The sequence below is a fragment of the Rattus norvegicus genome, chromosome 1 (assembly GCF_036323735.1).
Source record: "Rattus norvegicus strain BN/NHsdMcwi chromosome 1, GRCr8, whole genome shotgun sequence".
NCBI classification, from domain to species: Eukaryota; Metazoa; Chordata; class Mammalia; order Rodentia; family Muridae; genus Rattus; species Rattus norvegicus.
Genome location: NC_086019.1, coordinates 205,164,575 through 205,180,179, shown reverse-complemented (window position 1 = coordinate 205,180,179; position 15,605 = coordinate 205,164,575).

Below are 15,605 nucleotides of genomic sequence, written 5' to 3'. Positions count from 1 at the left end.
TTTTTGAGTCTTTGTATGATTTATGATTTAGGTACCAAGATAACTGTGGCCTCATAGAATGAATTTGGCATTGTTCCTTCTGATTCTATTTTGTGGAAATACTGAAGAGTACTGATATTAGCTCTTCTTTGAATGTGTGTAGAAGTTATACTAAAACCACTGGCCCTGGATTTTTTTTTTGGTTGGGAAACTTTTTTTTTTATTTTTTTTTTATTTTTTTATTTTTTTAATTTTTTTTATTAACTTGAGTATTTCTTATATACATTTCAAGTGTTATTCCCTTTCCCGTTTTCCGGGCAAACATCCCCCTCCCCCCTCCCTTTCCTTATGGGTGTTCCCCTCCCAACCCTCCCCCCATTGCCGCCCTCCCCCCATAGTCTAGTTCACTGGGGGTTCAGTCTTAGCAGGAGGTTGGGAAACTTTTAATGAATGCTTCTATTTCCTTAAGGGTTTTAGAACTATTTATCTGATCTTGATTTACCTTTGGTAAGTGGTATCTGTCTAAAAAAATCATCCATTTCCTTTAGATTTTCCAATTTTGTGGAGTACAGGCTTTTGAAATAAGATCTAATGACTTTTTGAACTTCTTCAGTTTTTGTTGCTATGTCTCCTTTTCATTTCTGATTTTGTTAATTTGGATACTGTCTCTGTGGCTTTTATTAAGTTTGGCTATCTTGTTGATTTTCTCAAAGAACTAGCTCTTTGTTTTGTTGATTCTTTGTACTGTTCTCTTTGTTTCTAATTGATTGATTTCAGCCCTGAGTCCGACTATTTCCTATCATCTACCCCTCTTGGGTATGTCTGTTTGTTTCATTCTAGAGCTTTAAGGTATGCTGTTAAGTTGCTAGTAGAGATCTCTCCAATTTCTTTATGAAGGCACTTAGTGCTATGAACTTTCCTATTAGCACTGCTTTCTTTGTGTCCCATAAGTTTGGGTATGTTGTGCCTTCATTTTCATTAAATTCAGGAAATTATTTAATTTCGTTCTTAAAATTTTCCCTGACCAAGTGGTCACTGAGTAGACAGTTGTTCAGTTTCCACAAGTATGGATGGGTTTTCTTTTTTCCCCTGGTGTTGAATTCCAGCTTTAATCCATGGTGATATGATAGGATTTAAAGGGTTATTTTAATATTCTTGTTTCTGTTGAGGCTTGCTTTGTGACTGAATGGTCAATTTTGGAGGGGGATCCATGAGGTACAGAGAAGAAGGTATATTCTTTTTTGTTTGAGTAAAAGGTTCTATAGATATGTTAGAACCATTTGGTTCATAACATCTATTAGTTTCATTATTTCTCTGTTTAGTTTCAGGTTTGATGCCCTGTCCATTGGTGAGAGTTGGATGCTGAAGTTGGGGATCGACGTGTGATTTAAGCTTTAGTAATGTTTCTTTTAGAAATGTGGATGCCCTTGCATTTGGGTCATAGATGTTCAGAATTGAGACATCATGTTGGTGGATTTTCTTTTGATGAGCATGAAGGCCCTGGAGGGGATAAAACTCCACAGGAAGACAAACAGACCCAGTAATATATGTAGCATATGTGCAGCATGGTCTTCATGTCAGTCCCACAGAAACTGGAGTGGGACTGTCCCTAAAGCTGCTTCCTGTCTGTGGAATTTATTCCACTACTGGGCTGCCTTGTCTGGTTTCAGTGGGAGAAGATGCACCTAACCCTGCAGAGACTTGATATGCTAGAGTGAGGGGATATCTGTGGGGACTTCCACTTTCTTAGAGGAGAAGGAGAAAGGTCAGGGGGTTGGACCATGTGAGGAGGGGACTATAAGGAAGGCAGTGATCCAGATATAAAAAGTTTAATTGAAATTATGGAGTGTTTAGAAAAATGGGTGGAATTGGAGCAATCATCCTTCGTGAAGTCACCTAGACCTAGAAAGACAAACATTACATGCTTTCTCTCATATATGTATATTATTTTTTAAATTATTACATATATGTGCTCCTTTTGTTATACTAAAAGAGTATAGCATCTAGTAAGTCATTGTGGGGAGGAAGATTAGGAAATGATATACAATGTTTAATGTATGGGAAGGAAAACATTAAATAAGAATGATGGAGAGAGGTAGAAGTTGGGAAGAAGGGTAGAGGAGGGAATGTGTGGATAGATAAGCAACACTAAAAGCCTTTTGAAAAGTCAGAATTCTGTGAGCTATAACAACAACATCCTTGGTTATATGAGGCCACTTACGCAGTAGTGGCACAAATGTGATGGACTAACCAACTAACCAACTACTTTTTGTCCTCCTTCCTTTCTTTCTTTCTTCCTTCCTTCCTTCCTTCTTCCTTCCTTCCTTCCTTCCTTTCTTTCTTTCTTTCTTTCTTTCTTTTTTCTTTCTTTCTTTCTTTCTTTCCTTCCTCTTTCTTCCTTCCTTTCTTTCTTTCTTTCTTTCTTTCTTTCTTTCTTTCTTTCTTTCTTTCTAACTGAGTTTAAGGCCCACCTTACTTGCTAGAACCCATACATGGTACTGTTAACAAGGCTAAGAACCAGTGGCTAGATGTATCATAGGCCTCAGAAGAAAATTTACTACTGTTTTCTACGTACATAGCATTAAAATGACTCCTAATAATTTATTGCAATACCCATAGATCAATCAATCATTAAACTCTCATCAGAGAACCCTCTCATTGCAGCAGATGACAATTAACACAAAGGCCTACAAGGAACATCAAAGTGCTCAGACTTAAATGGGAAGTTTAGATCACAGCCCTTTCATCAAAACTTAGGAATCTTCAAGAAAGATGTGGAGGAAATAGGATTATAAGAGCCAGAGGTAGTAGAGGACATCAAACAAAAGATGTCTGGAAACAACGACAGAGATGCACATATGAACTCACAGAGATTTTACAGTATATGAAAGATCCGTGTAAGACACACAAAATCCTAGCATGAGGAGGAAGTTGGTGCATAGCCCCAATCTTAGCTGAGGAACTATCAACATTTGATAGTGGCAAAAGCAGAGTCAGTTTTGTTTACTGATGTGATCTCTCTTTATAGACCATGCTCCAAAGTGGACTCCATACTTAAAAGTAGTTGGTAAACCTCCTGTAACTAGACAGAACCCACAGTGGAAGGATTGAGACACTAACACACCCACAAAATTCTCAATCCCCAAATTTATCCTGTCTAAAAGCAATGCAGGGACAATGATGGAGCAGAAACTGAAGGAATTTCCAACCAATAACTGGCCTAACTTGAGATCCATTCCATTGGCAAGCACCAATCCTGACACTATTAATGATACTCTCTTATACTTGCAGGCAGGAGCCTATTTAAATGTCCTCTGAAAGGCTCTTCCCAGCAGCTGACTGAAACAAACATAGATACCCACAACCAAACATTAGACAGAGGTTGGGGAGTCTTATGGAAGAGTTGGGGGGAAGAATGGATGGTGAAGAAGGGGATAGGATAGCCACAGGAAGATTAACAGAATCAACTAACCTGGACCTATGGCAGCTCTCAGAGACTGAGCCATCAACTGAAGATACATGGACTGGACCAAGGCCCCAAACACCTTGTATGACCACAGTGGTAGAGGATGCATCTAACATTGCATAATCTTCATGTACCAAGGTGGGTAGGGATACCCAGGGACCAGGGAGGGCCTGATTCTCTCAAGGGAGAAGGGCAGGAGGGATGGAGGGAGGGGAAGGGGACTCTGTGAGGGGAGGGCTATGAGGTAGGGACAGTGTTTGGGACAAAAATTAAAAAATGGATAGGGGGCACACAGAAATTGGACTTGGTGTGTTTTAAATGAGAAGATAAACAAAATTGAGTGAGTAGGGTGGTAGGGATGTGTTTGGGAGGAGTTGAGGAGGGAAAATGAACCGCATATAAAAATATTGTGTGAAATTCTTAAAAAATTTATGAAAATACTTAAAATAATCACATCATTTCAAAATTGGTGTGCATGTTGGCAATGCAACTTTTATCCTAGGGGTTGAGAGAAAGAGGCTGTTGAAAGCCTGAATCATCTACATAAAGAAGATTGAGATTAACCAGATCTACATAATGAGACACTTTCAAAAAGCAGGAAATACATCCAGGAAACAAAGTCAGTATACCAGTCCAACACCAACACATTCTTATAAAGAATAGGTCATATTAGCAACTAAACAGAATAAGCCTAGACATACATCTTGAAATGAGAGGTGAAGGAAAGGTAATAAAGATGAACAATGGAATGTTGGTCATCCATAAAAAGCATGGCATCTTTTTATGTACAGTACAAGATGGAAATGGAGAAAAATATATGAAGAAAAATAAGCCAAGTACAGAAAGGCAGATATCACATTTGTCCCTCACATGTGGAAACTAGAAAACTCTATCTTAGAAGAATAATGATTAATAAGATAATAAATGTCAAAGACGAGAAAGTGGTAAGCAAGTTAAGACAATGGGAGCCAAGTCCATTTAGACAGAAAAATAAATTCTAGGGCTCTGCATGGTGGAGTGAAGACACACCACTATCATCTCTTATGTATGTAAAGATAACAAGAAGAGAGGAAATCAAACCTAGAGAATACAGAGATAACAAAATCACAGAAACATAAACATTTACTTAGAATATGTACAAACATATTTAAATATCAAACCATGTCTCATAAACACATACAGTGATGTTCTCTTACAAATAACAACATTGATCAACACCACTCATGGTAGCTTTTTTCATATACTAATTCATAAAAATATGTTGCAGAAAAGTCAAATATAAAGACACAATAACAGATAATGCCCAAAGCTTATGATGAGAAAAAATTAACTGTTTACAATGAACTTGTATGATTTTGTGTAGAGGGAAATTCACTTAAAGATGTGACCAGCAGAAAATGCACATCATGCTGCCCCTTATTTATTGTGACCTGAACGAGAAGTTGTAGAGGACTTTTGGGATCATGAAAATGTCCTCCATCTTCATTGAACTGGGCTACATGAAAGGAAGGATTCTATAAAGCACATCACATGGTCAAAAAAGAGTTCAAATCACTTCCTTAACTGTACACTGAAACTGTAAATTTAATTTTACTGTAGTTGAAGCCTTGGCTTAGCTTCTACCTTCAAAGTATTTTAAGTGTGTTAGAGCAAATGAAATGTATGTCCAGTGTAAGTGGAGGCAGGTGTGTTATGGTGAAGAGACCATTTGAGCCTAAGTGGACATAGGAGAATCTAGTAACCAGATGGGGAGTTTGTTGGAACAAATTTGCAACAGCCTCTCATGACTACATGTAAGCCAGATCTCAGCAACGTTGACTTGAAAACTTTCAGAAGCTGAGCCTCAACATAGGGCAAAGCTACTGAGGATCCTCACCATGGTAATGAATTAGAGTGTCTGCAGACATAGGTCAGGAAAAAAAAAGCCCAGAAAGCATCTACACTTGCATCCCTGTTATCACAGACCTCACCCCTTTATTTGGCCATTCTTCTTTATATTTAATATTAGACAGCTGAAAGTCTTTCCTTAGGTGACTCCCAGTCATGCCAGCCCTATCCTGCGGCAGACAGAACGAGGCTAACACCATCAGGCATTTTCTGGTGTTTTTAATTCCATGGAAGCTGCAGGTCATTTTCTGTCCCTGAACAGTGGACTCTGGACAACAGGGTAAGAAATATCTCTTCTGTGGCATTTCTCACCATTCTCTGTGGATACCACAGATCAACAAGACAGCATCCAAGTCTAATCTACTCATCTGTATATATCTTAGATTCATCTAAACACGCTGGTAACATTTCAAAATTAGTTTGAGCACTGTAGGTGATAAATGAATAGGTTTGGTTATGAACATAAGACAAAAATAATAGGCATGAATAAACTCTCTGATTGTGATTAGACTGGAGACATTCTGCTGATTATCCAGTGGAACAGAATACCACCTACTTTTATCATATTCTGTTTTCTGACCCCTGACCTAGCACTCTAAATCAAACTCAAGACTCACTGAGAAGATAAGTTGTCCTTTAATGGTGACATGCAAACACTAGGACTAAAGTTAGTCCTAAGGTTAGTGAGCCTTTTGTTTTGGAGCTCCACTGTTAGCCAGAAGAGACACACAATGGAACTTAGGATTCAACTTACTTTTTATGTCACAGTGAATTCAGGTGACAGATGTCTCCAACAAAGGTGCACACTATACTGAGCACAAGCTCTCTTTTCTGCAAGCTGCAAGCCTTTAGTGTCCCTCTGAAACTCTGTCTTCCTTTGTATAGAGGTCACTGACTTTCTATAATACCTGTCATTTCTGAGACCAGGGGAAGGTCTTTGTGCCTCCTGGGATAGAAACTGAAGGAGAAAGCTCTTAGGATCAATTAAGGGAGACTCATGACCTAATGACCCAAGCTCCCTGCACACTTGTGTGGAGGACAATGGTCAGGGGAGTCACATACTGTGGGTACTACATGGGTAGGAACTGCTCCTGCTGTACAGCCTCCCTACCACCAACCCTGTGCATGCCTTGGTGTTACCATGTCCTGTATGGAAGGTCTCACCATAATACAAATTGACTACTTTCTATTCTGCTGAGTTAACTTCACTGGACTCAGACATGCATTCAATGGGTTTATTCTAAGAATCTTGTACTGTCTACCTCTCCCTTCCTCTCTCTACATGCAAGCCTTTCTGTATATTGTTATGAATTAATGTTTCTTCAGCACTCATATCCTGTTTGCTTCAATTTTAGACATTTAAAATATTTCTTCAGCTCTGAGACTCTCTGTACAGGTAACATATACAGACAGAAGTGTTCATATTTAGGAATAAGTATAAATTTATGTATATTTATATCCATGCAATTAAAAACTAGAATATAAAAAACAGGCATTATTTGGGAGAAGAGTGACAGAGCATTATATAGAAGGTTTTCAAGGTGAAAGTAAGGTAAAATGTTATAATCAAAGTGTAATCTCAAAAAATAAAGATAAAAATATAATTTGACATTTTATTGTGACCAGATTGTAAAAGAAAGCATAAAACTGACTCAATTAAAAATTTAAATGCGGGTCTTCCTGGTTGCTGCCGCTGCAGAGAGCCCGTGGGGAGCACCCCACGAGCGAACCTGAGCCTCGGGACCACAGGTAAGACCAAATTTTCTGCTGCAAGAAAGCTGCATGGTGAGCTTGGGACACACGGAAGCAGAATTTCTCTAGAACCGGGCACGTTCTGTGTTTACCAGAAGTCCCACACCCGCGGATCCCGGCCCGCAGCTGCTCTCTGCTCCCAGACCCGGTGAGAGAGAGACCCAACTGCCTGGTCAGGTGGGCACTCCTGAGGCTGCAGAGCGGAAGAGACCACCAACACTGCTCACCCCTGCCCACATCCCTGGCCCAAGAGGAAACTGTATAAGGCCTCTGGGCTCCCGTGGGGAAGGGCCCAGGAGCGGCAGGACCCCTGTGCCTGAGACACCGCTGGAACCTGAAAGAAACAGACCGGATAAACAGTTCTCTGCACCAAATCCCGTGGGAGGGAGAGCTAAACCTTCAGAGAGGCAGACAAGCCTGGGAAACCAGAAGTGACTGCTCCCTGCACACACATCTCGGACGCCAGAGGAAAAAGCCAAAGACCATCTGGAACCCTGGTGCACTGAAGTTCCCGGAAGGGGCGGCACAGGTCTTCCTGGTTGCTGCCGCTGCAGAGAGCCCGTGGGCAGCACCCCACGAGCGAACCTGAGCCTCGGGACCACAGGTAAGACCAAATTTTCTGCTGCAAGAAAGCTGCCTGGTGAACTCAAGACACAGGCCCACAGGAACAGCTGAAGACCTGTAGAGAGGAAAAACTACACGCCCGAAAGCAGAACACTCTGTCCCCATAACTGACTGAAAAAGAGGAAAACAGGTCTACAGCACTCCTGTCACACAGGCTTATAGGACAGTCTAGCCACTGTCAGAAATAGCAGAACAAAGTAACACTAGAGATAATCTGATGGCGAGAGGCAAGCGCAGGAACCCAAGCAACAGAAACCAAGACTACATGCCATCATCGGAGCCCAATTCTCCCACCAAAACAAACATGGAATATCCAAACACACCAGAAAAGCAAGATCTAGTTACAAAATCATATTTGATCATGATGCTGGAGGACTTCAAGAAAGACATGAACACACTTAGGGAAGCACAGGAAAACATTAATAAACAAGTAAAAGCCTACAGAGAGGAATCGCAAAAATCCCTGAAAGAATTCCAGGGAAACACAATCAAACAGTTGAAGGAATTAAAAATGGAAATAGAAGCAATCAAGAAAGAACACATGGAAACAACCCTGGATATAGAAAACCAAAAGAAGAGACAAGGAGCTGTAGATACAAGCCTCACCAACAGAATTCAAGAGATGGAAGAGAGAATCTCAGGAGCAGAAGATTCCATAGAAATCATTGACTCAACTGTCAAAGATAATGTAAAGCGGAAAAAGCTACTGGTCCAAAACATACAGGAAATCCAGGACTCAATGAGAAGATCAAACCTAAGGATAATAGGTATAGAAGAGAGTGAGGACTCCCAGCTCAAAGGACCAGTAAATATCTTCAACAAAATCATAGAAGAAAACTTCCCTAACCTAAAAAAAGAGATACCCATAGACATACAAGAAGCCTACAGAACTCCAAATAGATTGGACCAGAAAAGAAACACCTCCCGTCACATAATTGTCAAAACACCAAACGCACAAAATAAAGAAAGAATATTAAAAGCAGTAAGGGAAAAAGGTCAAGTAACATATAAAGGCAGACCTATCAGAATCACACCAGACTTCTCGCCAGAAACTACGAAGGCCAGAAGATCCTGGACTCATGTCATACAGACCCTAAGAGAACACAAATGCCAGCCCAGGTTACTGTATCCAGTAAAACTCTCAATTAACATTGATGGAGAAACCAAGATATTCCATGACAAAACCAAATTTACACAATATCTTTCTACAAATCCAGCACTACAAAGGATAATAAATGGTAAAGCCCAACATAAGGAGGCAAGCTATACCCTAGAAGAAGCAAGAAACTAATCATCTTGGCAACAAAACAAAGAGAATGAAAGCACACAAACATAACCTCACATCCAAATATGAATATAAAGGGAAGCAATAATCACTATTCCTTAATATCTCTCAATATCAATGGCCTCAACTCCCCAATAAAAAGACATAGATTAACAAACTGGATACGCAACGAGGACCCTGCATTCTGCTGCCTACAGGAAACACACCTCAGAGACAAAGACAGACACTACCTCAGAGTGAAAGGCTGGAAAACAACTTTCCAAGCAAATGGTCAGAAGAAGCAAGCTGGAGTAGCCATTCTAATATCAAATAAAATCAATTTCCAACTAAAAGTCATCAAAAAAGATAAGGAAGGACACTTCATATTCATCAAAGGAAAAATCCACCAAGATGAACTCTCAATCCTAAATATCTATGCCCCAAATACAAGGGCACCTACATACGTAAAAGAAACCTTACTAAAGCTCAAAACACACATTGCACCTCACACAATAATAGTGGGAGACTTCAACACCCCACTCTCATCAATGGACAGATCATGGAAACAGAAATTAAACAGTGATGTCGACAGACTAAGAGAAGTCATGAGCCAAATGGACTTAACGGATATTTATAGAACATTCTATCCTAAAGCAAAAGGATATACCTTCTTCTCAGCTCCTCATGGTACTTTCTCCAAAATTGACCATATAATTGGTCAAAAAACGGGCCTCAACAGGTACAGAAAGATAGAGATAATCCCATGCATGCTATCGGACCACCACGGCCTAAAACTGGTCTTCAATAACAATAAGGGAAGAATGCCCACATATACGTGGAAATTGAACAATGCTCTACTCAATGATAACCTGGTCAAGGAAGAAATAAAGAAAGAAATTAAAAACTTTTTAGAATTTAATGAAAATGAAGATACAACATACCCAAACTTATGGGACACAATGAAACCTGTGCTAAGAGGAAAACTCATAGCGCTGAGTGCCTGCAGAAAGAAACAGGAAAGAGCATATGTCAGCAGCTTGACAGCACACCTAAAAGCTCTAGAACAAAAAGAAGCAAATACACCCTGGAGGAGTAGAAGGCAGGAAATAATCAAACTCAGAGCTGAAATCAACCGAGTAGAAACAAAAAAGACCATAGAAAGAATCAACAGAACCAAAAGTTGGTTCTTTGAGAAAATCAACAAGATAGATAAACCCTTAGCCAGACTAACGAGAGGACACAGAGAGTGCGTCCAAATTAACAAAATCAGAAATGAAAAGGGAGACATAACTACAGATTCAGAGGAAATTCAAAAAATCATCAGATCTTACTATAAAAACCTATATTCAACAAAACTTGAAAATCTTCAGGAAATGGACAATTTCCTAGACAGATACCAGGTATCGAAGTTAAATCAGGAACAGATAAACCAGTTAAACAACCCCATAACTCCTAAGGAAATAGAAGCAGTCATTAAAGGTCTTCCAACCAAAAAGAGCCCAGGTCCAGACGGGTTTAGTGCAGAATTCTATCAAGCCTTCATAGAAGACCTCATACCAATATTATCCAAACTATTCCACAAAATTGAAACAGATGGAGCACTACGGAATTCCTTCTACGAAGCCACAATTACTCTTATACCTAAACCACACAAAGACACAACAAAGAAAGAGAACTTCAGACCAATTTCCCTTATGAATATCGACGCAAAAATACTCAATAAAATTCTGGCAAACCGAATTCAAGAGCACATCAAAACAATCATCCACCATGATCAAGTAGGCTTCATCCCAGGCATGCAGGGATGGTTTAATATACGGAAAACCATCAACGTGATCCATCATATAAACAAATGAAAGAACAAAACCACATGATCATTTCATTAGATGCTGAGAAAGCATTTGACAAAATTCAACACCCCTTCATGATAAAAGTCCTGGAAAGAATAGGAATTCAAGGCCCATACCTAAACATAGTAAAAGCCATATACAGCAAACCAGTTGCTAACATTAAACTAAATGGAGAGAAACTTGAAGCAATCCCACTAAAATCAGGGACTAGACAAGGCTGCCCACTCTCTCCCTACTTATTCAATATAGTTCTTGAAGTTCTAGCCAGAGCAATCAGACAACAAAAGGAGATCAAGGGGATACAGATCGGAAAAGAAGAGGTCAAAATATCACTATTTGCAGATGACATGATAGTATATTTAAGTGATCCCAAAAGTTCCACCAGAGAACTACTAAAGCTGATAAACAACTTCAGCAAAGTGGCTGGGTATAAAATTAACTCAAATAAATCAGTTGCCTTCCTCTATACAAAAGAGAAACAAGCCGAGAAAGAAATTAGGGAAACGACACCCTTCATAATAGACCCAAATAATATAAAGTACCTCGGTGTGACTTTAACCAAGCAAGTAAAAGATCTGTACAATAAGAACTTCAAGACACTGAGGAAAGAAATTGAAGAAGACCTCAGAAGATGGAAAGATCTCCCATGCTCATGGATTGGCAGGATTAATATAGTAAAAATGGCCATTTTACCAAAAGCAATCTACAGATTCAATGCAATCCCCATCAAAATACCAATCCAATTCTTCAAAGAGTTAGACAGAACAATTTGCAAATTCATCTGGAATAACAAAAAACCCAGGATAGCTAAAGCTATCCTCAACAATAAAAGGACTTCAGGGGGAATCACTAACCCTGAACTCAAGCAGTATTACAGAGCAATAGTGATAAAAACTGCATGGTATTGGTACAGAGACAGACAGATAGACCAATGGAATAGAATTGAAGACCCAGAAATGAACCCACACACCTATGGTCACTTGATTTTTGACAAAGGAGCCAAAACCATCCAATGGAAAAAAGATAGCATTTTCAGCAAATGGTGCTGGTTCAACTGGAGGGCAACATGTAGAAGAATGCAGATCGATCCATGCTTATCACCCTGTACAAAGCTTAAGTCCAAGTGGATCAAGGACCTCCACATCAAACCAGACACACTCAAACTAATAGAAGAAAAACTAGGGAAGCATATGGAACACATGGGCACTGGAAAAAATTTCCTGAACAAAACACCAATGGCTTATGCTCTAAGATCAAGAATCGACAAATGGGATCTCATAAAACTGCAAAGCTTCTGTAAGGCAAAGGACACGGTGGTTAGGACAAAACGGCAACCAACAGATTGGGAAAAGATCTTTACCAATCCTACAACAGATAGAGGCCTTATATCCAAAATATACAAAGAACTCAAGAAGTTAGACCGCAGGGAAACAAATAACCCTATTAAAAAATGGGGTTCAGAGCTAAACAAAGAATTCACAGCTGAGGAATGCCGAATGGCTGAGAAACACCTAAAGAAATGTTCCACATCTTTAGTCATAAGGGAAATGCAAATCAAAACAACCCTGAGATTTCACCTCACACCAGTGAGAATGGCTAAGATCAAAAACTCAGGTGACAGCAGATGCTGGCGAGGATGTGGAGAAAGAGGAACACTCCTCCATTGTTGGTGGGATTGCAGACTGGTAAAACCATTCTGGAAATCAGTCTGGAGGTTCCTCAGAAAATTGGACATTGAACTGCCTGAGGATCCAGCTATACCTCTCTTGGGCATATACCCAAATGATGCCTCAACATATAAAAGAGACACGTGCTCCACTATGTTCATCGCAGCCTTATTTATAATAGCCAGAAAATGGAAAGAACCGAGATGCCCTTCAACAGAGGAATGGATACAGAAAATGTGGTACATCTACACAATGGAATATTACTCAGCTATCAAAAACAACGAGTCTATGAAATTCGTAGGCAAATGGTTGGAACTGGAAAATATCATCCTGAGTGAGCTAACCCAATCACAGAAAGACATACATGGTATGCACTCATTGATAAGTGGCTATTAGCCCAAATGCTTGAATTACCCTAGATCCCTAGAACAAACGCAACTCAAGACGGATGATCAAAATGTGAATGCTTCACTCCTTCTTTAAATGAGGAAAAAGAATACCCTTGGCTGGGAAGGGAGAGGCAAAGATTAAAACAGAGACTGAAGGAACACCCATTCAGAGCCTGCCCCACAGGTGGCCCATACATATACAGCCACCCAATTGGACAAGATGGATGAAGCAAAGAAGTGCAGACCGACAGGAGCCGGATGTAGATCGCTCCTGAGAGACACAGCCAGAATACAGCAAATACAGAGGCGAATGCCAGCAGCAAACCACTGAACTGAGAATAGGTCCCCCGTTGAAGGAATCAGAGAAAGAACTGGAAGAGCTTGAAGGGGCTCGAGACCCCAAAAGTACAACAATGTCAAGCAACCAGAGCTTCCAGGGACTAAGCCACTACCTAAAGACTATATATGGACTGACCCTGGACTCTGACCCCATAGGTAGCAATGAATATCCTAGTAAGAGCACCAGTGGAAGGGGAAGCCCTGGGTCCTGCTAAGACTGAACCCCCAGTGAACTAGACTATGGGGGGAGGGCGGCAATGGGGGGAGGGTTGGGAGGGGAACACCCATAAGGAAAGGGAGGGGGGAGGGGGATGTTTGCCCGGAAACCGGGAAAGGGAATAACACTTGAAATGTATATAAGAAATACTCAAGTTAATAAAAAAAAATTTAAATGCAAAATACGTATTTCACACAATGTATTCTGATCATGCCTTTTTCCTCAGTAAACTTCCCCCAGATCCTCCCTCCCCTCCCCATCCCATGACCATTCCTCTTGTCTCTTTAGAAAAGAAACATAAAAGGAAACAAAATAGAAATAAATAAACAGAAATGAAGAAACAAAAGAAATAAAAACAGATAACCCAAATTGAAGACAAAAATCAGATACCATAATATATATGCACAAGACGAGGAAAAGAAAGTAGCTATGCTATGAAATATGAGAGAAATAGTCTTCTGAAATACTCTTGATTTTGGTTTTTGCTTCCCACCTACAGCTTACGAAATGGCCACCCAATTAAGTGTGTTGTATACACCTAATAAGATTCTCTGGGGGAATGAATTTTCCCTGAGTGTTCCAGGGTCTCTCAGCATTTGCACATTGTCTAGTTGAGGCTTTCTGGGTTAGTTCTTATGTACTTCAGAAAGATGCTTCTCTGGTGATGGCTGAATGAGACACTAACTTTTGAGTATAGCAGAATATTATTAGGAGACATTTTGTTTCCATGTATTTTATCAGAACTGTAGTGCTTTGTTTTCCCCCTGTCCATGACCTGTTTATTCCCAGATTCTGACGGGGTAGGTTTCATTTCATGGAGTGGGATTTAAATCCACTGAGATAGTAGTTGGTTACTCCTAAAACTTTTGTGCCACTGTTTTAATGGTTTATCAAGCAAGCAGGCACTATTGTAGCCTGAAGATTTTGTAGCTGGGTTTGGCTTTTTCCTCTGGTAAAGTTCAGAGTACTTTCTTCTTTGTTTTCATGAGGCATACCTTTAATCTGACCTAAATATTACTGAATGCGTACATCTATCAGGTTACCCATCAGTATTTACAGATTTTGCTTTTATGTGCCTGTTTTTTTTCTTGTATTGGGATTTTTAAATTAGTTGATCCTACAGGATGTGTAGCTTGGTCTTCATGTGGCACCCCAACAGCGCAAGCAAGGCCCATCTATTACTCCATTGCTTGTCTTTGGATCCCTTTCCTATAACTGGGCCATCTTGTCTAGCATCAATAGAAGAAGATGCTCCTAGTCCTACTGGAACTTGATATGACAAGGTGAGTTGATATCCTTGGGAGGCCTACCTTTTTCTGAGAAGAATGGGAGGTTGGAGATGAGGTAAGAGGGAGGGATTTGGAGGAGAGGAGTGAGGAGAAGCTGTGATTAGGATACAAACTAAATAAACCAATTAATGATAAATAAAAAATAAATAAGTAAACAAAAATGCCTTCTCTTCCTACTATATCCATCTGGTGGTGGTCAACCTGTATTACTCTATAGTGCTCTATTCCCACATCTAGCTCACAGTGGGATCTAGTGGTCTCCTTGACGAGACCACAACCATTTAGTATACCACAGTGACCCCATCAAACCCCTCATTTACTGCCTGAAAAATGAGGAATTCAAAACATCCCTCAACAAACTATTTCTTCCTTGTAGATTGTTAAGATTAGAGAGGAACACTGGAAGCAGAAGGAGGAGACTTCATTTATCTACCCAGTACCATTGATTGCATGGGCTAAGATATTCTGTCAGACCAATGTCCATGTTTATGTATAGGAAAATCTCATTTTCTCCTGAATTTGTTTAACTTTTCACTGCCATTTTCCAATCAATACTTATGCATTTTCACATATATAATATATTCAAATATATTTCAATGTGGGTATACTGCTCCTAAATTTTAAGCTCCTTTTGTGACTCATTGAGTCAAACCTCAATGCTAATCGAATCTTCCACAAGCCACAATAAAATTCTTTGATTTTCTATTCCAATAGCTACTAGTATTAGTGAGTATGATTACCTAAAACAGTTCTCAACTTGTCTAATGCTGCAATCCTTTAAAGCAGTTGTTCCCTCACATTGTGGTAACTTCTAAACATAAAACAATTTTTGTTGTTACTTAATAACACTAATTTGTTGTGTAATGAATCATAATGTAAATA